This window comes from Heterocephalus glaber, unplaced genomic scaffold (assembly GCF_053883595.1).
Source record: "Heterocephalus glaber isolate CG9 unplaced genomic scaffold, H.glaber_assembly_v1.0 deba00000896, whole genome shotgun sequence".
NCBI lineage: Eukaryota > Metazoa > Chordata > Mammalia > Rodentia > Bathyergidae > Heterocephalus > Heterocephalus glaber.
In genome coordinates this window covers 3068179-3092733 of record NW_028258170.1, presented here as the reverse complement: position 1 = coordinate 3092733, position 24555 = coordinate 3068179, and the positions used below count along the sequence as shown (strand labels likewise).

Genomic DNA, 24555 nt, shown 5'->3' with positions numbered 1-24555 from the left:
GTAGTTTAAAAACAGTTTAAATGTGTTAGCAACTGTGGCTTATTTTTCAAACCTCTTTGATATTAATTACAAATTAAATTTACTACTAAAGACCAAAGTGTGTCATATTAAGATTACACCTATACATTATAATTGTTTAAAATAGCAAAACTGAAATGAATTTTTGAACATCAGGGTTTTGTAAAGGTGAGCTGCTTCTCCAGCATCCTCCTGCTGAGAGCAGCCCTCTCGACCCCTGCAGCTCCTCCTCTCAGAGAAGTCAGGCAGAGGTCCTCCTGTCCAGGAAGACATCACATCCCTCTGAGCAGGGCACCCAGAGCTGCAGGGAGGTCAGCATCTGCTGTAATCTGGACATGGGAGGGAGGGAGCCCAGAGGGATCTGGTGTCACAGCCCCTGTGACCCTGAGCACAGGAAGGTCCAGATCTGAGATGCTAAGAGCCCCCACCCATCTCCTTCACAGTAGCTGTGAATAAACCCTTGTCTTTCCACCAAAAGAAATTTTCTGCCACTTTTTGTGGGACAAGGGGCAATACAGACCTGCAACTCTGTTAACACAGTATCTTCTCCCAACTTGATCAAACTCAAATTTATTTTCAAATTATGTACATGTGCTGAAGACTTTGATTCTATCCACTCTATGTTTAGTTTCACAAATCTTAATATTACTCAAGGTAAGGCCTAAGTGATACACGTATGCCAAATTTCCTGGCAAAATTTCCATTTCATTTTATATAATCTAATCCCCTCTACTTTGAAGAATGATACTTCTGTGAGACAAAGTGGCTGAAAACAATTTTTTCCAGTGTTATCTCTGTAGAATCTTGCTGGGTTCAAATTATTCTCAGAAATAAAATTCTTAAAATGAATAAGCAACTGAAAATCTCTAATAGATTTGTTTCTTGATTTAATGTATTTTTATGCTTTTGTGCATTCATTTTTCTATTCTGAGGTAAATTATATCCAGTTCAGCTCTTGATGAAATGCAAACTCTATGAGGAGGTTTTATCCAGAGAGCATCTGAGGGCAGAAGTGTATATGTGAACATGACAGTGTGCTCCTTCCTTTCCGCTAATAACTCTAGGTGCTCACATAATAGGTACTCAGAGTAATGTGACATTGGTCATTCTTGGGGTATAATTTCCAGGGAAGATTGCTTGGCCTGATTCCAAGGACAAAAGTTCAAGGACTAAATTCACATAAGATTTTTTTTTCCCTTGGAAGACCCATAAACAATTCATCTCTTCTTGTAATCCTTGAAACTATTGCTGAAAATCATTTTTCCTTTTCAAAGTGACAAATAATATATAGATTTACAGAGAATAGCATTTGCATTGAAGTGATCCATCAGGAATTTTTGACTTAGTTGCTGGAGAATATATTTTCAGAGGTATATTTGTGACTAGCAATATAAAGAATAGAATATAAAAATCTCACCAGGAAACATTCTATACTTAAAAGTATGACTTGACCATAGAAGTGTCATCATCATTTTAAAAAATAGAAAATAATTCAAGGAAAAACATGAAACAATTCAATACTCCTTAATATTTTGCTTACACAATAATTTCTCCAAAGTATTTGCCTTTGTGCCCATCAAGCTTATTTGGATGCATAATTCTAGATTTACTTAATTATCATAATCCTGTGTCTTCAATGTCATCCTAATTAAATAGCTGAAATATCATGATGTCCCAAGTCTGTAGTAGGCTGACATCTTATTAATCAACACATTCATGTGTTACATATTCTATGGTGTCCTATCCCTCATTGAGTAAACTGAGTGCTCCCAGCTGATAAATTGACATCTTAAGGTGTCACTGAAATGGGTCAGAGTCTCCATCCAGGTTTGTCTGTGTCACCTGCTCCATCTATATAGTCCATGCTGTGCAATGCAGGTTACTGTCCTAGTGTGTTTTGTTTTGTTTCTATTTTGTAAAAGGAAAATGAACAGAGTCAATCAGCCCTGAAGCTAACATAAAATTTCTCAATGAGTTAAGTAGACAAACACTTTTTTATTGAAATAGGTTAAATGACTTACAAAGAATAAGAAGAAATAATAGTGAAGCTGAAATGTTTCATTCAGCATTATTTATCTTAAAAGAGGAAGCAAAGAGTGAATAAAATAAGGCACAGTTTGAATCTGAGAAAAATTATTGTGAATTTTGCATTAATTTATGAACAAATATATATTAGAATCTCCCAGGAAAATGTGCTCATGCCTAGAAGTATGTGGTGGTGTATAAAGGAGTATTTCTGGCAAGTATATTTCCAATATTTTTGTTCAAACAAAACTCTATTCATCGATATTTTAGATTCTACTGAGACAGGTAGATTTAGAAATTTAGAAGTCAGTATCACACTATGTGCCTACCACACAATGTTGGCATTTAATCCAAATGAAAGACTAAGGGTTAATTTATATGCCAATAAACACCTCAGTATGCATGTGATTGAAAGATGCCATGAGATATGTTTTCTTATGCAAGATTTTCAATCATTGAAACACATTTGGGCCATGTGTTGAGCTATTTATGATGTCAGAAATACTTGTAACAACTGTTTTGCAACAGCAACCAAAGTGAACCCAGGGATATATCAGTTTAAACCATGATATACTTTAGCTACTTAGTCATCATATTTCTTTCCAGATTTTATTTTCTTAGCAGGAAATATGGACATAGATCTTTTACAAATGGGAGAGAGCTATCATATTTTACATTATCCCTTCTTTAAACTCTTTTTTCTCTTTCCCTTCCTACACTGTCTCCTGGATTATTCTAACTATATATTTTTTCTCATTCATCTTTGGATGATTAAATATTTGAATATTCTTTTCTTTATTTTCTTTATTTTTAAATGACATAATAAACAACTTTATGAAGTAAAGTTTGACATTTTGATTCATGCATATGAGTAGTAATCAATTCAGATTAATTAGCTTGTGCAACAACTTACACCTTTGTAATTTCTTCATGGTGAATACATTGGTTATCTTCAGTCTTGATAGATGCTATTTTAAAAAGTTATAATAGAGACAGGAATTTAGCCCAGCAGTGCCTCACCTACTTTGCAAGCACAAATTTTTAATTCCATCCTCAGTACTAATAAATAAATAAGTAAATAAAAATGAAAAATAAAGTTATAATACTTTGATTGCTCTATTTTATTTTGTTTCTGTAACTTTATTCAGTTTAATTCACTTTTCTCTCTCACATTTAGTAGTAGTAGCTACTTATCTTATATTTTCTCCATTCAATCACACTGAAATGTAATATTTGCATTTGTCTTGTGAGTGTCATTTTATTTTTCACTCAGATATATTGTTCTGGAATATTACTATTCTTGTATATCTTATAGGTCATTTTTGTCTAACAATATTCTAAAATCATGTTTTATTTTAAAGATATTAGTTAACAGCTGGTGTTTTAGTTTTTAAATATTAATTTCATAGTCCATTATACTGTGATCAGAAAATAGGACTTCTTTTAATTAAATTTAGTAAACTTATAGAAATACATTGAACACATAATCAAGTACAATAACTCATAGAATCTGAGGATGATGAAGAAGTAGATGTGGCTATCTGAGTGTAACAACTGTAGATTATGCATACCCATCAAGGAAAAAGAAAACTAAAAAACTAAGTGATATGACAATATATTGTCATAAAATGGACTCTAAATGAGGAAATAGTTGGGAAAGAACACAATCAATGGAGGCTCAGTAGTTGGAGGTGGAGGCAGCAATGAGAAATCATGTGGTCAAGGTCAACTTCAATAAAAATATGGCTATGAAGCAGAGACTTGAAGAAGGAGGGCTATAGGAACTTGAGAGGAGTCTGCTTGAGGCAGTGGCCCACCAGGGGAAAACCGTGTACAGATGCAAGTGTTCAGAGTTTGATTAAGATCAAGGAGGTCCACACAGTGCAAGTACAGTTCTTTTGTGGTGTTAGGGATGGGGGGGGAACTGATTGTGTTCCCAATGAAACTAGGGGTCCTTTGGTCAAATTAAGATGGAAATTCCAAACTGGCAAAATGTACTCCTGCTTGCTGTTCTGCTGGCACGTGATGGAACCAGATAATGCTGGCTTGTGCATGTGACCCAGGGGCTGACTCTCAGGGCTGCTGTTGGCCATCACCATCCACCAAAGACTTGTTCTGACCATGGTCATCCACCTGGGTGCTGGTCTTAGCTGCTGCTTTCCTCCTTGTGTGCCAGCTCTGGTTCGACAAGCTTCAGTGATTCTATCAAGTGCTGGCCCCTGCAGCTGCCAGTAATTGCCTTCCAGAGCTGGTTTGTGCCAAACACTGTCTGTGAACACTGCTGGGTGCTGGTCTCCACTGCTGAGATTTGTTGGCTGCTGGTTTCTGCAGCCCCCCCCCCCCCAGTGCTAACTTCCCCTAGTGCTTTTGCTCTTTGGAATCCACCCCTCTACACACCCTACTCATGAACATGAGTTCTGAGCAGATAGACAGGAATTCTTGAGGCCACATTATGCAAAAGATAAACCAGGAGCTTCTTTACAGGACCACCAAAGCCAGTCTAATTTATGGGGAGCTGTGCTATAGCACAGGTGTTCAGTCCACTGGATGAGCCTCCTAGACTGACCCAGGAAGTGGTGGGCAGTTCTGGTCATATGGCAACTGAAGGCCTGTGATTGGTAGGTACCTGGCTCCACAGAGCCTCTGGATTCATGGCTGTGATCCAGTGAGGAGGTGTTGCTGAAACTATTGAATCTTCTGTAAGTCCATCCCTGGGACTGGGTGTTAGCGGTGGGCTCAGGACTCTCCCTCTCTGTTCTCAGCTGTATCATGTGGCTCTGCCCACCTCCATAACACAGCACCAGCTTCTCAAGGGGAAGGTGCCACACTGACAAGAGAGTTGCAGGCTTGTTGGTGTCTGTTGGTGGATGATGCCTTGTAAAAGAAGCAACAGCACAATTATCTTTGCTTTCTTCTTCCCTGTCTCCTTCTCAGCCTCCTCAAGTACAAGAAGTCTTTTAGGGGCATCTGGAGCTGAACTCTGCCCTCCATGGTGACCTTTGTCCTCTGCCAGGTTTGCCCTTGGGGTGCGTGGACCACTGCTGTCCTCATCTCCTCTGCTCTTGGAATCCAGGGGGAGGGGAAAACTTGGAGTTTACATAATCTGTGCTCAAGTCCCGACCTTGGCCCCAGTGCCTCAATTCCCAGCCCTGGCTGGAGAGGTACAGCTGTCCCATGTCTATGCACTGCCCTGCTTACTCTAAATGCCTCCCAGCAGGGCAGAGGGCTGGGCACTCAGGGGCTTTCTTCTCTGTCCTTTTCCTGCTTTTTGGTCGAGGCAGAGGAAGTGGGGACTTCTAAGATGACTCCTGACACAACACTATCTGAGACAGAAGGAAAGATGAGATTGTCACTTGGCTGCACTCAGGTTTCCTACTTCTCAGGCTGTGGCTCTGTTAGGTGTCAAAGTGAGCATTCCTGAGAGTGTGCTGAGGCCTCTCTTACTGCAGACACAGAAGTTCCTCCCTCCCTTGAGGGGCAGCCACTCAGAGCTGTGCATTACTTCCTTTGATCATATCCTTAAATACCAATACGCCTGGGATTAACCTGGTTCCTGGTTCACTGAAATTGCACTGGCATAATTTTCTCTGGATCCTTTGTCTCCACACACAGCAAAGTATATGTAGATTTGCACAAATATCCTGAATAGCATGATTTGTCATGAATGAGAAACTCAAGTGTAAATAATTTAAAAATCAAAATGAAGGAGAGAGAGGAGGAAACAAGGAGGTAGAGAATTGAAGATGAGAAAAGGGAAAAATGAGGGTGGGGAGAGTAAGGGGAATTAAAATGATCAGGATGCAGTATGTAGATATATTGACTCCCCAAAACAAATATAAAAATTTTGAATGGTGAACATATGTGGATTTTTTTAATATCATGGAATATTTTGTGGGTGCTGCCTCTTGTCTGCCATTTTTCAGCCCTCCTGTATGTAAAATTTTAGGAAATAAATTTTCATGCTCATTCTAGGTAAACTGTCTTTGCCTGTTTTGTTTTCACCGGCAGAAAACCTAGAATGGTTAAGGAAATATTCTTCCCATGCAAAAGTAATAACATGCATTTATAAGAAGCTTATTAAGTGTGTGACAATTGTGCTAATACTTTACATATTTTAATGTATCTATTTTTTGTAGTAACATCTCCAAGAAATTACTATACTATTTCCTTTTATCACAGATAAGAAAACTGTATACAAAAGTTTTAAATACTTTGCTCTTTGTTTTTTTGAGTCAGGGTCTCACTATGTAGTTCAGACTGGCCTTAAACTCACTACTTAACTAAACCTGGCCTCGAATTGAATGTTAATTATGAGCACATAGCAAAAGTGGAGAATACGGAGCTTGTTTAATCTCAAAGGCTTCTTTTCAGCTCACTGTCAAAAACATATCAGAATGGCTAATAAAGTCAGCTAATTCAAATACTGCCATTCCTGTAGTATTTGTCTACAGACATTCACAGTGGCTTGAAAAACAATTTTCCTGGAGAAGATAAACAATAAATGTATGAATATATGAGTATGTTCACTATGGAAGCTGCCAGAGCCCAGTGAAATAGGGAAATACACACATCCAGGAGACAGGAGAAGGGCCTCTGGCTGGGGAGAAAGGCATGTCAGGATCCCAGAGTCTACACAGCACCCCACTCTCAGGACCTTGTATGTAGAAGTCCTCAGAGATTCCCACCAGGTATGGACAGCATAAAAGCACACAGCCATGGTGTCTGCCCTTCGTTCCTCAGGGTGTAGGTTTTCTTCCTTCTGTTATTCAGCCCAAATTCTCTGTGTACAGCCCATATCTCCTTATCATTCACTTTTACTTCTTCAAACAAACTTTGTCACTGTTTGTGCTTGTCTTCTTCCATGCATTGCTCCAAACTAGGAAAAGCTAGACACCTGCTCCAGAAGAAGACTCCAGGCCTCCAGAAGCCACCCCCCCCACACACACATATAATCAGACATCAGATACTTAGGGCTTTCCTACAGGCTCATCGGTAGAGTCAGTGCAGATTGTGAAATCATTGTGAAATGAAAAATAAACTAATAGATGTTGACTAAACAAAAAGAATGTTAAGGAAATGGCAGTAATAAAAGTGTACAATAATTATGGAGCAATACTAAGGAATCTAATGTAGAGAAAACATCAAACAGAAAACATTTGAGGAAAGACTAGCCAGTATTTTTTTTGGTACTTGGACTCAAACTCAGGAACTTTTGCTTGTGAGGAAGGGGGAAGAACCACTGGGCTAAATCCATGGCCCTAGTCAGTATTTTTAAAACAAGAAATGCATAAAATCATTTGTGGAGCAAGTCAGAGGAGGCTAGAAGGATGAATATGAAGAAAGTTTTATGAAAATCTCTATGAAAATAAAGAAATATGATTAAAACTATAAAATACATATAAAGATTTGAAAAATTAATTACAATTACTTAAAGAATAAAGGACTGTATATTAAATTATACTAATATATTATGTATTTAAACCCATCATAGAAAGAAATCCTTCTCAAAAATCACAGAGTTGGAAAGAAAAATTTCATCTGTACTACTCAAAAGATTTTATTTTAAAGATGATTTTAAATACCATTTATGTAGAAATTAATATTGTGGATTTTATGATCAAAAGTTACCATTTCAAAGAGAGAAACAAATATTGTTATATCAAGAATGAAATAAAATTCCTACTATAGAAATACAAAATATCAAAATGGAAAGTAAAACATATTGTAAACCAAATTTTGCTAATAAATTTGGGAATTAAGAAGTACAATTCTTTGAAGGTACATTAGAAGAAACAGGTCATCTGGATAGTCCTATATCTATCCTCATGAATTACATTGTCATATGAGAGCCATCCACTCATCTGAAAGGAAATTGTAATAGTTTTTCCTTTGTAAAATAATTCTCACCTGTTCCTCACATGGAAATTGTGGACAGGTAATGTTTTAACTATTTAACCATGGGTAAGAGGGTAACAGTTAAAAAGTAATAGAGCAAAAGCAGAGAAGAACCTGGGTCCCAGAATTAGCTTGCCAAATATAGCCATCCCAAAATTATAATTACAGGGAGAAGAATAAATAATGAACCACCAAATAAGCTTCAGGTTTTATCCAGACAAATTTCTCTGTGTTGAGCCAGTCTTCCTGAGTCCCATTGTTATTTTAGGAAAGCCTACCTTCTAACTAACAGAATCAACCTTCCCATCACCAACCATCATACATTCATTCTCTGCTTTACCAAGTTAATTTTTCTGTAAATAAGTTTATACCTGTGTACTTCAAAAAATTAACTACTAGTACCAAATAACTATATTTTATATCAGAAATTCCACAAAATATTTCACAACAATGACCTCTATTGTATTGTTTTTTTCAATGTATTAAGAAATTCAACCCGATTTTCACAGAATATTATTATAAATAATGTCATGGAATAGGGTAATGATTGATATTACTCTTCTAAGTTCAAATGAACATGGCTGTAACCAGTGGAGAGACCACAAGTGAGTTATTTAACTTTTCTGTGCTCCACTCAGTGGCATCCTCTATAAATTCAGCCTCCAAATACACTTACTGAAACCCTGCTCTAAGTTCTGAGGAAATATCGAGGCCCACAGCCTTCTGTGATCACATGGAAAAAGATACATGCCAGAGGCAAGAGCAAAGGATATGGAATGAAAGATGGGGGAAAAAACTGCTATGGAAAAGAGAGCACAGAGAAGGATGCAGACAGATTCAGTTATAAATAAGGTGGTAAGGGGTAAAATTGTTTTTGATTGCTGATATTTGACAGCAGAAAGTTTGAAGCCAGACCACTGAAAGTGTCCTGGGTCATTTGGGGACCTATGTTTCCAGGGAAGAATGAGGAGGTCCCTTGGTGGAAACTAGGAGAGGGAGAACACTGTATAGCAAGAATTAGAGGTGTAGGGAGATTGAACAGTATCTTTTCTTAGCAGTAGGTCCTTATAAAGGCTTAGAGGTGTACGTCTCATGTGAAGTCTTGTAGGGTTTCAGAAAAGGATATACTACCATGAAACAATATCACTGTCCAGTGACAGAGATGAGACAGTGCTTAGACTCTGCGTTTTACCTTCATTCCCTGAGAGTCTTTTTCAATGTGCTTCATAATTGACTAAGTAAAGCCAGAGAGAAGCTAGGGTGCTACTACAATAATTTTAAAAGTGAAATGATTTTTCCTCATTCCAGAACAGTTAACAGAGAAAGTGTTGAAGTAGACTCCAAATATGTCCTATTTTAAGAATCAAATTATTCTGATGAAAAAGATATGAACTGGGTTAGATAAAAGAAAATTCCAGGAAACCATATTAAGCCTTTGCTTGGACCAAGAAAGGATGATTTTCTATTACATGACCCTCAATCTGTGTAGCACCAGTACTTACCTAAGAGTTACTCTGTAAAGATAAAATATGTGAATTAGATGTCTTTAGCCTGTTCAGTTACTGTCTGAAACATGGTTAGTGTTTAGCAAGATAGAATGTTACTGGTATCTCTACATGGACTGTGGAGAAGTAAGAGCAGCTGTTCACATATTGCTGTGCTGTACTATATTCTTTTAAAAATTTTATTTATATTGTATAACATTCTGACATGGCACTGTGTAACATCTGATAATAAATTATTTCAAAAAATAACTTCCATTATGTGCAATATGCAGTGCTCTAATAAAGTAACTGGGCAATTGTAAACAATTGTTAAGTCATTTCAATATTTGTTTCTGATTGCCATTGAATTAAATAATGCTTATTTATTACTATGATATAATTTCTTTCTAGTGTACATTTTAAAGAAATTTGTTAGTCTCAATTTAATAAAAATTTGAGTTCTTTCAACATAAATATCATTTATGAAACCATAATATTAATTGAGTGCTTTGCCAAAAAACCCCAGCACAATCTGTCTAAACCGTAGAAGTGTATACAAAATAGAACAACATAAAATCATATCTTATAAAATGATGGGAAAGTGGCAAGAGATCATAAACACATGAATACAATTATGAAGATATGTATGTGATGAAAGATGAGCCCAGACAGCAAGCATATTGAACAATAAAAGCTTATGAAAATCTTGATTCAAATTGCAAATAAAAATAACCAGGAATACCTATAAAATTGAGTATATGATCATAGATATAAAAGAAAAAAATAATTTGAGGTAATGTTGATTTATGAGAAGAAATAACTTTGTGAATGTTTCTGAAATTTGAATAATATACTACATGTTTACATGATATTTACAAACTAGTTTTTTGAATTAGTAATTCATCAATAAATTCATAACTTTTAAAATAGAGATGTTGCACTTTAGACAATACAAATAAACAACTATAATTTTACAAGAAGTAATACTTAAAAAAATCAATAATTTAGACAATCGCATCCTGGGATTAAAATAATATAATAAAAGATTAATAAGTTGAAATAAAATATTTACTTAGAAAATGCAACTATATAATATAAAATAAACTGAAATAAAGGGAAATTTAAATATGCAGTTATAGTTATAGAAATATAAATAAAATATTACAAATTAGGTTTTATTTCTTTATGATCTAAACTAATTCAATGCAACATATTCAAAATTCATTTTCAATCATTTTTTTTTACCAAATTATTCTCATTAAAATGTAATGTAAATGATGCTTACCATGAGTTCTATAATTTGTTTTTACATAACATTACAAATCTAAAGACGTCTATCTGGTGGAAGGCAAAGAAACAGGAGGCTGAACGGTCTTTGCATGTCACATAAAGTTATGGTTTTAGCATTGTTAGCAAATATGCAGCTAAAAGAGGCAGATTTTTACCTTGGTGAATTCACAGTATTTTAGTTTGAAAGCAATGCACAATGACAGTATTAATTTTGCTCATATACTGAGAATATATTCATCTATTGACTTCAATTACAAAGAAATTATTTGATGATAAACTAAAATGAATACAGAAAGCAGCAAAGATCACAAAGGAAATGTCAGAACTCATACTAAATAATGTATGTTAATAACCAGTTATCTAGCGGAATATGCACAACACTTTCAACAATTGCTATGGTGCATCACTTTGCTTTAATTGTTTTCATTCTTTTTGAAATTATCTATAACATTAACATGTATCACTTTCTTATAATTAACTTGTATTTCAGTATATTGTTTTATTCTGAATACAAAATTGGGAACTAATGGCTTCTGTTTTTTCTTCTACCTATTAGTGTGTTGGTCTATTAAATTAATCAAGACAAACTAGTAAAATATAAATGAATACTCTTCAAAAATTGTTATGCACTAAAATATGGTAAAAATCCCAGTCTTCTGAAGATAATTCCAGGATTTTTATTATTGCCTCATAGGTTTTACATGTAACTTCTGATGAGGTGGAGGTGACATTGTTATGTATCTTGTGCAGGTGGATGGACTGAGCCATAGGATTTCAGTAAATTAATGAGGGTTACAAAATGAAAAGGTGGCAGACCCAGGATTTGAATGCCAGAATGTTTGTTTTGAAAGTCATTGCTCCTCAGTAATCTGGCCTTCTTCACTGTGCTATCAACACAATGAGTTATGGGAAAAGTAGAGCTCTGTTTTATTACAAAATTCTCTAAAGATAGAGTAAGGATGGATACTGTATGATATTAAAAATTTTTTAAATGACAAGCACATTTTCTTATTTTTCACATTAGTTCCTCTTAACATCACAGGAAATTCCATAATAGACAACACAGACTTCATTATTTCCAGTTAAAGTGAATTTCTAAAATAATGCTCATTAAAATGTCAAAGGATGTGTTAAATAAAAGTTACGTAAAACACAGTTTCAGAAACAAATAAGAAATTAAATTGCTTTGAGATACCAAAGAATTTCTCAAAGGAAAAAGAGAAAAGGCAAATATAAATATTTAGCTTCACTGTTATTTTAGTCCCTTTCTCTTCTGAATGATTCTAACAACATTCTTCATCTCTTTGTTTCTGAGACTGTAAATGAGAGGGTTCAGCATGGGGATCACAATCCTGTAAAACACAGAAGCCACCTGATCCTTTCCCAAGGAGTAGGACATCTTCAGTTTTAAATGAGTAAAGATTAGAGTGCCTAGAAAATGGTGACACCCAGGAGATGGGAGGCACCAGTGGAGAAGGCTTTTTTCTTTTCAGAAGTGGAATTAATTTTGAGAATAGTGGAGAGGATGGACACATAGGATCCAGATATGGTGAGGAAGGACAGCACTAGGGTGGAGCCAGCAAAAATGAATACTGTGACTTCAATATCATTTGTCACTGCAGTACAGGGCTAAAATAGTGTCACAGAAAAAGTGATGGATGATATTAGAGTTGCAAAAATGCAGACTGTTCATGAAAGCTGCACTAACAATGGAATCTATAAACCCAAACATACAGGAGATGGGGGGAGGACATGGCACAGTCTTATAGACATAATTACTGGATGGTGCAGGGGGCTACAGTTAGCTACATAGCAATCATAGGCCATCAAGGAGAGAAACAAACACCTAGTGCCAACCAAGAAGACAGGTGCATCTGTGTGAAGCAGCCCAGGAAGGAGATGCTCTTGGTGGAAATCAGTAAGTTCTGTAAGGTTTTAGGGGTGGTGACACTTGAGTAGCTGAGGTCAAGAAATGACAGGTGGGTGAGAAAAAAGTACATAGGGGTGTGAAGCTGGGGATCTGGGCAAATGATCAGTATCATCCCCATGTTCCCGAGCACCATGACCAGGTAAATCAAGATAAAGAGCAGTGAGAGGACCTTGTGTGTCTCTGCAGAGTCCATCAGCCCCATGAGGATGAAATCAGGCAAACTGGTGGTGTTCCTTCTACTCATGGTGTTCCTTTGCCATTAACTGTTGAATAATTGAATTTAGTACTTGGCTTGAGTATGATATTCTTGGTGTGAGGGCAAAATGTATTTTTAAGCTTTGTTACTTTTTTTTTGGTACCAGGGATTGAACTGAGGACCTTGTGCTTTCACAGCAGGTGATGAAACCACTGAGCTAAATCCCCAGCCCCAGCATTACTACTTTTTAATGCTAGGTTGCTTCTGCAAATTTCTCCCACTCAGATTTCAAATATTAAAAAAACACCTGACCTCAGCTCAGAAGAGCAGACAAAGTGATGCTGTCAGAAAATTATCAGATCCCTTTGAAAATCATGTGCAGATCCACATATCAGGAACCCACATTCTGCATTTGGGCAAGAGAAGAAGTGAGCTGGGAGTGACCTGGTTATAAAACCCCTGGGAGCCACGGCACAGAGATGTAGAGATCTGAGGCATAACAGGTCCCATTACCTCCTTTGAGTTAATCAAAGAAAAATACATTTTTTCCCATTTTTGTGAGGGTTGGGAATGGGAGTGAGGGCAGTATGGATATCTGTCTCCTACCATCTTTCCCTAACTTGATGGTCCAAGGTGACATTTCTTCAAAATATTACATTTTCAAAATATGTACATTGCTTCCATATTTTGAAACCAGCAACTCCATGTTCTTGATTTACAGATCTAGCCATTGCTCATATTAAGGCCTAAATGATATTTGAATGGAATTTTTTCTGATGAAGTACCTATTTTATGTTGTACATTGTAATCCACTCCAATGTAAGGAATGATACTTACTGTGACCCAAAGTTGCTGAAAAATAAAACTTCTTCCAAGTTTTTCTGGGTAGAAAGTATTCAACCTCAACTTACTCTGAGAAATAAAATATGAAGACCTTATAAGAAGCTGAAAATTTCTGACATATTTGTTTTTGTTGATATAACTTATTGTTATATTACAGTGGATTCATTTTTAATGAGATAAATTATAACATGGTAGAAATTTTTTTTCAGGGCCTGGTCACATGGAAACTTCACCAGGAAGTCTTGTCTGAAAAAAATGGAGGAAGGAGCAGTGAATATACATCGAAGAGTGTACACCTTCTCTCCTACCGGCTGACCTCAGGGCACATTTAATGGGCATTCAGAATTCTGGATCATTTGGTCATTCTCAGGGCACAGTTTCCTAGGAAGGAGTACTTGGCCTGGTTTCAAGGACAAAAGTTGAAGGACTATGTAAACAAAGACTTTGCCTATTCCATCAGAAGCCACACCCTGAAATCAAAATTGCTTCATGTTCTTTCGAGATACTCTAAACATTGGCTGAACTTCATTTTTTTAAATTATTATAATGACACACAACTGCATTAATTTTCAGAGAATGTTTTCATTCAAGTGATCAATGAGGAATTTTTAGGATTAACATGATAGAGAGCACTTTTCCAGAGACATATTTAATGACAGACTCTAAAGGATGGAAGAATACAATTTTCACCAGAAAGCTTCTTGTACTTTGAAGTATGACATGCTGCTAGAAGGTAGACATATTCATTAGAAAAAAATAGAAAACAGAAAATTCACAGATGAAAATGAGGAATGTAAGACTTGTTAACCTTTTATTTACATACTAGTAATTCCCATTATTTTCATTTGTGCCCACAAAGCTTATTTGGATGTATACTTATACCTCTATAGAATTATAATACTGTGTATTCTGTCTCATACTAATATTATAACTAAAACATCATAATCTAACATGACATATGTTAGGTCAGCCTTTGATTTACCAATGCCCCATGTGTTACATATTCTATAGTGCCTCATCCTCCACTGAGTGAACTATCTATTCACAGGTAATACATGCACATTTTTAGGTCCCACAGGAATGAGAGAGAAACTCCATTACCTTTGGCCAGTGTCACCTGCTTCAAGGACAATCTGTACCTGTGGCATGTGTTTTCCTGTTTTTTAGCACTTGATTTTGTTTTTTATTTTACAAAAGTAAAATGATCAGAAATACAAAATGAGCCTGGAACCTAACATAAATTTTGTAATGAATTCAATGGACAAAAACTTGCTTTTGTACATATAATAAAGTCAAATGTTTTAGAAAGATAAAAATAAATTAAAATATAATAAAACTGAAATATTTCATTAAATATTTTCAATCCAAGAAGAGGTATCAAACGTAGAATTGGAAAAATAGTGAGAATCAAGGAACATAGATATTGTGAATCTTGCATTAAATCCCATGAAATCAACTGTGATTTATAGAAAAAAAAGTGACCCTTTTAGGAGACAAGTGTTCTGGAAATTTTAAGAGAAAAATTGTCACGGTGAATAAGAGCTCTTCTGTTGAGTATTATATTGTTTATGGACTTGTAGAAAGGCAATGCTGTTCTTCCACATTTTAACCCTAACAATCTTAATCTTAAACCTAATCATGACCCTAACAACCTTAACCCTAACCATAACCATAACCTTAACATTCCTAACACTTACCCTAACCCTAATGTTGAGGTTTAAGCCAAATGAGAGGCTGAGGGTGAATATCTAACCCAATATCACCTCAATAGTTATGAGATTGCAAGATCCCAGGGGGAAGGTTTTTTGACTCAAGGTTTTCTATCATTGAAAGACACTGGGGCCATGTGTACAGCTGCTGAAGACAGAGGAACAATTCTTGTAACTGCTGTTTCACAGCAGCAACCAAAGTCACACTAGGGATTTATAAGCCCTTTCAGTGTAAGCATTCCTGTAGTTTAACTGTGAATTCATCACCGCTTAAATTCCTACTCTTATTGACTTCCTTATTTTCTTTTTCTGTCTTTCCCTCATTCTCTTTAATATTTTCATGGTTTTTCTTTCCTTTCAGCTTTGACTGATTAAAAAATCAAATGTTTCTTTATCTTATTTTCATTTGTGCGTGACAATATTTACACCAATCTATGAAGTAGATTGTGATAAATTGATTTATACATATGAATAGCAATGTACTCAACTGTATTAGCATACCCATAAAAATACACCTTTATCATTTCTTTATGATTAATAATTTGCAACTATTTTCATTTTTTTATAAGTAATAGGTAATATTTGGACAAATTATAGTATTTTCATTGCTATATTTTATTTCCCCAATATTTCTAGGTTAAATTTACTTTTCTCTCTAGCGTCTAGTACTAGGAGCTGCTTTTCTTAGTTTTTATATATTCCATGGTACTAAAATGAATTCATTTACCATGTTCCTGTCACTGTATTTTTCATTTATGTGTTTTCCTTTTGCTCTCTATGATTCTTCTACATTACCTATGTAAAGTGTTTTGTATTTTAATGCCAAATTAGATTATGAAGTTCTGAATTTATTTTTAAATTACGTATTAGTTAACTGTTTTCTATTTCTAAAATATTAACTTTATATTCTATTTCATTGTGGGTAGAAAATATGACTCATTTTATTTAAGCTTTGCCAACTTATAGAAATCTATGGAACACTTTTAATCAACTGGTATAAATAACTGAAAGATCAGGAAAGGATTCAAAAGGTGATGTGGGGATCTGGTTTTGAAAACAATAGTAGTCATAGATGACAGATACCCCTCAATGCAGAAAAATGCAAAAATAAGTGATACAGCATATCAGATCATGAAATGTAGTATAATTGAAGAAACAACATGTGAAAGAACACAGTAGTAAATGGGGTTCAGTAGTTGTAGCAGTAGGAAACAATGAGCAACAGTGTGGTCAAGGTAGAATTCAATGGAAAGGTGTCAAGGAAGCAAGCAATTGATAGAGGTGTTTTATAAGTAACTGGGAGGAAAATGTTCCAGATGGACACCCCTCAGTTGAAAAGACTGCACAGATGTTGGGGTACAGAGTTTGAGGAAATCCAAGGAGGAATATATAGTAAGGATAAAATGATCTGGACTTACAGTAGTATGCACTATGAAAATGGATTCACACATCTTTATTAGAAGAAGCAAAGTTAGACAGCAGAATCTCTGTGCAAAATTTCTCTAAAACTAAAGCAACTTGGTTTTCAGGCACACAGCACTGCCTACTTTACAGGCACAATTCTATGACCTACCTCATGTGGAAGTAGGTCATCTAACCCCAACTCTAGAAGTGTCTTGAAGTGTACTCAAGGGAAGAAAATGCTGTAAAAAGGGTCCAGGGAGAACATGGAAAGCGAGACCATGTGAGGTCCTCTGTCCTCAGAGGGGAACATTAAGCCAGCAATCCCTGTTTTCTAGTGCCCATTATATAGGCCAGTCCATTCTTTATTTTACATTTAGATAAAAATGATTAACTTTCCTTCTATCATTGGATCTTCCTTTCAGAAGTCACATATACCATGTAAATTTTTTTACATTGTAGCAAAATTAGTAATACAGTATAGTGAGATTTGTTTGGGTATATAGATATATGCATATGATGTATTTTCATCTAATTACAAAATTTACCTACCCCAGTCCCAGATTCACTTCCTCAATTCAGCAAATTGTTTTCTTACTTCCTGTCATCTATTATTCATTTATTTTAAAATTCTAAATATAGGAGGAAACATGATATACAGTCTTTGGAGACATGCCTGTTTTGTTAGTATCATGATTTCCTGTACCACCAATTTGACATTGTCTTACAGCTGGATCAAATGGCATTTTCCTTTTTGGTTTTCTTTTTATTTCTTTTTTTTTTTTTTTGAGAATGTCCATACCAATTTCCATACTGATTGTACTAGTTTACCTTTCTGTCAAAAGAGAGGACACATTTTACTCTCATTCTTGCCGACCTTTTTTATTTAAATTAACAATGTTGGGCATTCTGATTGGTATGAGATGGAATCTCATTGTTTTAATTAGTATTTCCATAGTTGCTAAAGTTGGTAAGTATTTTTATAGAAATATTGGATATTTCTACTTCTCTTTTTAAGAATTATCTGCTAAATTAATTTACCCTTTTATTGTTTGGAAGTTTTTCTTTTACTGGTGTTAATATTTTTGATAAGACATAATTATCCACTACCAGAAGTGTAACTAGCTCTGACTTCCTTCCATTCTGTGGGTTTCCTCTTCAGTTACTTGATTGTTTGATTTGCTGTGCAGAATTTTTAATTTGATATAGTCCCATTTGTTGACTCATTATATTACTTCCTCATGCTATTGGGTGCTATTTAGAAATTCTCTCTGTGCCTACAACTTCTAGGGTTTCCTATAAGTTTTCTTCCATCAGTTTTCAAATTTCCAGATTTACATCCAATCCATGATCATTTTAATTTTGGTACAGGATGAAAGATAGAGATCCTATATCTACCTTCTGGGTGTGGTTATCCAGGTTTCCACTGGCTTTTATTAAAGAGACTGTCATTTTTCCAGAATATGTTTCAGTTCCCTTTGCCAACAAGCATGTGTCTGCAGTGCATATGGTTGTTTCTGTGTTTTGTGTCTTATTCTACTGGTGTTCATATTTGTTGTTGTATCAGTATTAAAAATGTGTGTTTCTTTTCACATTGCATTGCATTTTAATTTGAAATGTAGTAGTGTGATGCCTTCAGATTCATTCTTTTGATTGCTTCTCGGCCTTTTGGCTAAGATCAAGTGCAGAATCATTCTTTTGGCTCAGGAACATTGCAGAATTTCTGTGTTTTTGAATTTCCATATGATTTTCAGGGTTGCTTTTTCTAGAATGGTGAAAAATTAGTAGAAATTACATTCAAACTTCAGATCACTTTTGGTGATACGGTGTTTTGCAAAAAGCAAATTATGGCAATCCATGAACAGTTGGGTTCTCTTCACTTCCAATATCCCTTTCATTTTTCCCTAATTTTCATTTTTATAATTTTATTGGTACAGATTTGTAGTACATAATGATTACCTTAATTGCAGGGAGCTGGTACACACACATGACATTTTGTGATTCTTTTATGTAAGCTCCTCCTCACCCCATCCCTGCATCTCTTCAACCTTGTTTCTCATATGTATGTATTTCTTTCCATCCATTGGACTTAAGTTCAATTACTGCTTGTTATTCTAGGAACTTTAGTTACATCATTAGGTTCTTTATTTATGATCACTTATTTTCTAGCAGAAGCATAGCTGTAAACCTTCTTCTGAACTTTTTTATTGTGTCCTTCAGACTTTGATGTATTGCATTTCCATTATCACTTAATTATAAGCACTTTTAAATTTCTCCTTTTACACCTTCAGGGACCCATTGATTATTCAATAGTGTAATTTTCAATCACTGTGGTAGTCTTTTTCTGTGGATTTTTGCTGTTGATTTATAGATTCATCATGTTGCAATATTACAGGCCACTTGAAATTATTTTAATATCTTAAGTTCAATAACACTTACTTTATGGGCTTAAAATATTATCTATTTTGGAGAGACTTTCATGGGATGCTACAAAGAATGTGTACTAATCTGTTTTTATATAATAATCTCTGTACATTTTTGTTAAATCTTTTTGAATTGTATAGTATAGCCTAACTCTAATTTTTCTTTGTTGTGTTAATTCTAGCTGACCATCTATTTGTGAGAGTAGGATATTGAAGACACCCACAATTATTCCATTAAATTCTATGTGACCTTTCATATCAAGAAGTGTTTGTGAAACCGGGTACATCAATGTTGGGTACATGCGTATTTACAGTGGCTGTCTCTTGGTAAATTGCTCCTTTTAACAATAGGCAGTGGCCTTCTTTGTCTCTACTGAATCATTTCTCTTCGAAGTCTTCCTTGGTATATCTAAGCATAGCTCCTCTGACTTGTTTTAGTCTTCAAGATGACTGAAGTCTCCTTTTCCTTTCAGTCAGTCTCTTTTTGGGCCACATATGATTCTTTCAGGCAACATATATCAAGGTGTGTTTTGATCCAAGCTATCATTTTATGTCACTTACTGAAGACACAAAATGATTTCCTTAAATATTTTTAAGTAGTTTTCATTATTTTAGTGCATTTTGTTCTTTTTCTAGTGTTTGTGTCATATCTGGTATTTCTTTCTCTTTTTTATCTATTCTCGCAATGAGATTCATTTTTTCCCTTAGTTTCATGATTGTGACTGCCCTGTTTATTGGTTTTGAAAATTCTTTTTAGGATTTTGGCATCACTTTTTATTCAGTAAGTATTTCTTTAGACTTATTTTTGAAGGTCTTTATTTTTCCTTCAATTTGACTAGGTACAGCAGTGTAAGTTTGTAAGTATTATCTTCAGGTCTTAAAGCACATCAGTTCAAGCCCTACTGGCTTTTAGATTTTCAATTGAAAAAATTCATTTTTGTCTTTGATTTAATACTTCTAAGGGATTCAGCATTTCTTTGCATCTACTTTTAACCTTCTATGTCTAAATTTTTATAGCATTTTGATTTGGACATGCCATGAAGAGTTTCTGTTTTGGTCATGTTTATTTGCCTCTGTTCTCTAGTAGAATTTTCTCCTACAATTCCAGTGAATAGATTTTCTATGCCATTGCCATGTACTCTATCATCCTACTTGAATTTTCATCTATTCTTTCAGATTTTCAAATATTTCTCAAACTCCTCATCACTTCTCTTTATTTTTTTTAATAAATTCTTTTATTGGTACATTGTAGGTGTACAACACAATTACATTTCTCATTGGGAATTGTACCTTTACATAATGCATCTTGGTTCTTATTTTTTCCCCATTCCTAGCCCTCCCTTCACGCCCTACACCCTTCCCTATTTACAAAGACTTTATTTCCATTTTTTACATTTCTCATCATTTTTCCTTTCCCTTCATTCCTTTCCCCTGCCCCTCCCACTACCCCTACCACTTTGGACCTTTTCTTCCTATTTTACATTATCGATTATTCATTCTACTCATTGGTACATTTTAGGTATACAATATAATGACATTCATCATTGGAAATTTGCACCTTTACATAGTCTCTCTTGGTTCTTATTTTTCACTCTTGCCCAGCCCTCCTTTCAACCACTCCAGTCCTCCCTATTTACAAAGATTTTGTTCTTATTTTTCCATTTTCTCATATTAATCCCATTCCCTTCTATCCTTTCCCCTAGCCCTACCACTTCCTTCCCCTTTGCCACTTTTCTTCCTACTTCACATTACCTATTATACATTTAGTCCTTATTTACACTTTCAGTTTCTCACACCAGAGAAACTATTTGGAATTTATTCTTGTGTGTCCTATTTATTTCACTTAAGAGTATTGCCTCAATGTGCATCCACTTAGCTATAAATGTCTAATTTCTCATTTTTTATGGCTGAGTAGTACTCCATTTTATTAAAAAAACACATTTTCTTTATCCAGTCTCCAGTTGATGGGCATTTGGGCTGTTTCCAAGTTTTAGCTATTACAAACTGTGCTGCTATGAACATGGGCACACACATATCATTGCAGTATGATTCTTTTAATTCTTTGGGGAAGATCACCAGCAGTGGAATAGCGGGGTCAAATGGGACTTCCAATCCTAGTTCTTTGAGGTATCTCCATAATGATTTCCACAGTGGTCGCATGAGTCTACACTCCCACCAGCAGTGGAGCAGGGTTCCACTTTCCCCACAGCCCTGCCCGCATTTGTTATTGGTTGATTTCATGATAGCAGCCATTCTATCCAGAGTGAAGTGGAATCTCAGTGTTGTTTTCATTTGCATCTCTCGAATGACCAGTGATGTTGAACATTTTTTCATGTATATATTTGCTAGTTCTACTTCTTTGTCTGAGAAATGTCTGTTCATTTCAGATGCCCATTTTTGGATTGAGTCTTTCAATTTGGGAGGTCTGATCTTTTTAAGTTCTTTATAGATTCGAGATAGTAGACCCTTGTCTGAGGAAGAGCAGGTGAAGATTTTTTCCCACATTGTGGGTTGTCTCTTCACACTGCTGGTGGTTTCTCTTGTTGTGCAGAAGCCTTTTAATTAGAAGAGATCCCACTTGTTGATTGTTTGTGCTAGTTCATGGGCAACTGAGGTTTTGTTCATAAAATCTTTTCCTACACCGATGTCTTCAAGGGTTCTACCTAACCTCTGTTCCAACTGGTTCAGAGTTTCTATTTTAATATTTAGATCTTTCATCCATTTTGATTTTAGTTTAGTGCATGGTGAGAGATACAAGGCTAGTTTTAATCTTTGGAAAGTTGAAGCCCAATTTTTTCAGCACCATTTATTAAAGAGGCTATCTTTCCTCCAGTGAGGTTTTTTGGCTCCTTTATCTAAAATGAGATGGCTGAGTGTGTCTGGTGTTGTTTCTGCATCTTCTAATCTGTTCCACTGGTCCTCAGGTCTGTTTCTTTGCCAGTACCATGCTGTTTTTATCACAGTAGACTTGTAGGATAGTTGCAGGTTGGGGATTGTGATACCCCCTGCCATGTCTCTGTTACCTAGAATTACTTTTGCTATTCTGGGTCTCTTCTTGTTCCAAATGAATTTTTGGATTGTTTTCTCAAGGTCTATGAAGTATGCTGCTGGGATCTCAATTGGAATTGCATTAAATCTCTATAGCAGTTTTGGAAGTATGGCCATTTTCACTATATTAATCCTTCCAACCCAGGAGCAGGGGATGTCTGTCCATTTTCTGATATCATCTTTAATCTCTCTTTCCAGAGTGCCATAGTTTTCAGAGAAGAAGGAGGAGGTCTTTGATTTCTTTCACTAGGATGGTCTCTATGTAATTCAGTTTGTTGGATGCTAGTGTGAAAGGAATTATTTTCCCTATTTCTCTCTCAGTAGTCTGTCATTGGTGTAGAGGAAAGCTCTTGATTTTTATGTGTTAACCTTGTAACCAGCTACTTTACTGAATTTGGTTATTAAGTCTAGAAGACCTTTGGTGGAGTTCTTGGGATCCTCTATATAGAGTATCATGTCATCTGCAAATAATGACAGTTTGACTTCTTCATTACCTATCTTTATTCCTTTGATTTCTTTCTCTTGTCTAATTGCTGTGGCTAAGGTTTCTAGAACTATATTGAACAAGAGTGGTGATAGTGGACATCCTTGTCTTGTTCCTGATTTCAGTGTGAAGGATTTCAGTTTTTGACCATTTAGTATGATATTAGCTGTTGGTTTTTCATAGATGGCTTCCATCAGTTTGAGGTAGAGACCATCTATTCCAATTTTTTGTAGGGTTTTTATCATAAATGCATTTTGGATTTTGTCAAATGCTTTTTCTGCATCTATGGAGATAATCATATGGTTTTTGTCCTTGGGTCTATTGATATAGTGTATTACATTGATTGATTTTCGTATATTGAATCACCCTTGCATCCCTGGGATGAATCCCACTTGATCAGGGTGTATGATCTTCTTGATGATCTTCTGCATTCTGTTTGCCAGTATCTTACTAAGGATTTTTACATCTATGTTCATTAATGAGATTGGCCTATAGTTCTCTTTTTCAGTTGGGTCTTTCTCTGCTTTGGGGATCAAGGTGATGCTTGCTTCCAGGAATGAATTTGGGAGTATTGCTTCCCTTTCAGTTTCACTGAAGAGTTTAAACAGTAGTGGCAGCAGTTCCTCTCTAAATGTCTTGTAGAATTCAGCAGTGAAGACATCAGGGCCCGGACTTTTCTTAGTTGATAAGTTTTTAATTACAGTTTCAATTTCATTGGTTGATATTGGGTTCTTCAGAATTTTTAGGTCTTCTTCATTCAATTTGGTAATTCAAATGTATCTAGGAATCTGTCCATTTCTTCTGTGTTGTCCATCTTATTGGCATATAGGTTCTGGAAGAAGGTATTGATGATCCTCTGGATTTTTACTTTGGCTGTTGTAATTTCACCCTTTTCCTTCCTAATTGCATGGATTTGGGCATTTTCTTTCCTTTTTCTGACAAGTTTGGCTAAAGATTTGTCAATTTTGTTGATTCTTTTGAAGAACCAACTCTTGGCTTCATTGAGTTTTTGTATCCTTCTCTTAGTCTCCATTGCATTGATTTCTACTCTGATCTTGATAATTTCCTCCCTGCATGAGCTTTGGGGTTGTCTTGCTCTTCTTTTTCTAGAAGCTTGAGGTTCAGCATCAGGTTGTTTAATTGGGTTCATTCTGTTTTCCTAATATGCATATTCACTGCTATGAATTTCTCTCATAAGACTGCTTTCATTGTGTCCCATAGATTCCAATATGTTGTATTGTCATTGTCATTTAATTGAAGGAACTGTCTGATTTCTTCTTTAATTTCCTCTCTGACCCATTGGTTATTCAGAAGTGTATTATTCAATATCCACATGTTTATGAAATTTTTTGAGTTTTGTTTGCTATGGATCTCCAATTTCATCGCACTATGGTCTGATAATATACAGGTGATAACTTCAATTCCTTTGCACTTACTTAAACATGTTCTATGTGTGAGTATGTGGTCTATTTTGGAGAATGACCCATGTGCAGCTGAGAAGAATATGTATTCTGATTTTGTGGGGTGGTAGACTCTGTAAAGATCTGTTAAGTTCATTTGGTCAAGAGTTTGATTGAGTTCTAGTATTTCTTTACTTATTTTTAGTCTAGTTGATCTATCTATTTGTGACAGTGGGTGTTGAGTTCCCCCAATACAATTGTATTAGTGCACATATGACATTTCATGTCTGTTTTTATTTGTTTTATATAGTTGGGTGCACTAGTATTTCATGTATAGATATTTATGTTTGTCATCTCTTCCTCTTGGATTCTTCCCTTTACAAGGATTTAGTGTCCTTCCTCATCTCTC

The 24555-nt window shown here is 35.4% G+C and overlaps 1 pseudogene; it reads left to right on the top strand.

The window, feature by feature from the left end:
- Positions 1–18443: 18443 nt before the first annotated feature.
- Positions 18444–18615, top strand: LOC147828884 (U2 spliceosomal RNA; annotated as a pseudogene).
- Positions 18616–24555: the final 5940 nt, after the last annotated feature.